We start from the raw sequence: 1,466 nt of genomic DNA, 5'->3' as shown, positions 1-1,466 counted from the left end.
CCGCTTACTACCGCTAGGTAGGGTATCGCAAACAACCCAATATATATGAACCACCGCTGTAGATTCGTCATATCCATTAGATATTATTTAAATTGAAATATTATGGAATGTCGTAAAAAATTTATTAAAAGTGTGTGATACATTTTACGAAAACAATGAAATGTAAGCAATTTACTGTGGTCAGCTGTTGTGAGCCAGGGAAGTTTTTTGGTTTTGGTAGTCGGTGCTCCCACTGTGGCCCTGTTCAACCAAAACTGATACCATTTGTTTATGGTGGGTCTGTTTTCTATGTGCATAAAGTTGTTAATGCAAAATTCAAATTAAACCACTGGAAAATATCGACCTTCATCAGTTATGTACTGGCAACACACAATACCTTATCAATATGCGTGCAATTGCGTATACAAAACGCCATTGTATATGCTGTGTAACTGGCATCCGCAAATGGTAATTGCTCTGCATCGGCTTATGGCCAATTTATTTCTAGATTAGGGAAGTTCTTTTCAGTTAGTGCTAATCGTTTCACACGCTCCTTCCCTACATCCAACATATGCTGATTTATATCTGAAATGGTTACGTGACTTTCGCGTCCCAACGGATTTTGCTGTGCGGCAAGATATCGGATATAACGAAAAGCAATATCACCTGTACCGCCGGCCATATCCAAGAGCCGTATACCATGCACTGGACCCAAGCGGTCCATAAATATATCTTTCCATAACCGGTGTATGCCAATTGACATAGCATCGTTCATTAAATCATAGGAGCTGGCCACCCCTTCGAAAACTTTGTGTATTTTTTGATCTTTCTCACTTTATTTCACCGTTTGGAATCCAAAGAGTGGTGTGCGTTCTTTGCATCACCTGCTGTGCCATTGTTTTCGTTGGTATTGGCACCAGCGGCTGTAACTGCCGCTTGTGTGGATCCATTTTGTAGTTGTCCAAACAATTTCGGTGCGTTCTTACCATATTCGGAGGAATTTCGTATAAAATGGTATTTTCATTTCGGCACAAGATTAATTTTTAATTTTATTTGCCCTCTTACGTGAGAAAAAAAAAAAACGGTGAAAATTCGTTTAATGAGGTTTCTGGTCACGTACCAAACTCAGTTATTACCGCGTGCTCGATGGTCAATGGAAGTGGCGTGGGTTTTTTTTTACCGCCACATATACTGGTATGCAATTCCACCACAGCAATCACTACACACAATGGAACAAGAAATGGAAGAGTTGTCATGTTAGCTAACTCGACCACACCATGGTCCATTTCAAAACGCCTTTGCAGGGTTCAGATACTCACTTTTCCTTCACCCAGGAAGACCACGTTCCAAATAAAACGATCGACCTTATTTGTGAACCATTAAAAATTTATTTTGTAAATAACAAAGTGGTGGGGCTAACTTATCCACCACAATCCTACATTAATGTATCCTGGAAAATTCCTGTTACGGGAAAACAACTGGATGGC

The 1,466-nt window shown here is 40.0% G+C and overlaps 1 pseudogene; it reads right to left on the bottom strand.

Annotated features, from left to right (window-relative positions):
• Positions 1-352: 352 nt before the first annotated feature.
• Positions 353-1,265, bottom strand: LOC137234826 (2-methoxy-6-polyprenyl-1,4-benzoquinol methylase, mitochondrial-like; annotated as a pseudogene).
• Between the last annotated feature and the right edge of the window lie 201 nt (positions 1,266-1,466).

Source organism: Eurosta solidaginis, chromosome X (genome assembly GCF_040869045.1).
Source record: "Eurosta solidaginis isolate ZX-2024a chromosome X, ASM4086904v1, whole genome shotgun sequence".
Taxonomy (NCBI): domain Eukaryota; kingdom Metazoa; phylum Arthropoda; class Insecta; order Diptera; family Tephritidae; genus Eurosta; species Eurosta solidaginis.
This window is presented reverse-complemented; position numbering and strand designations above follow the sequence as displayed.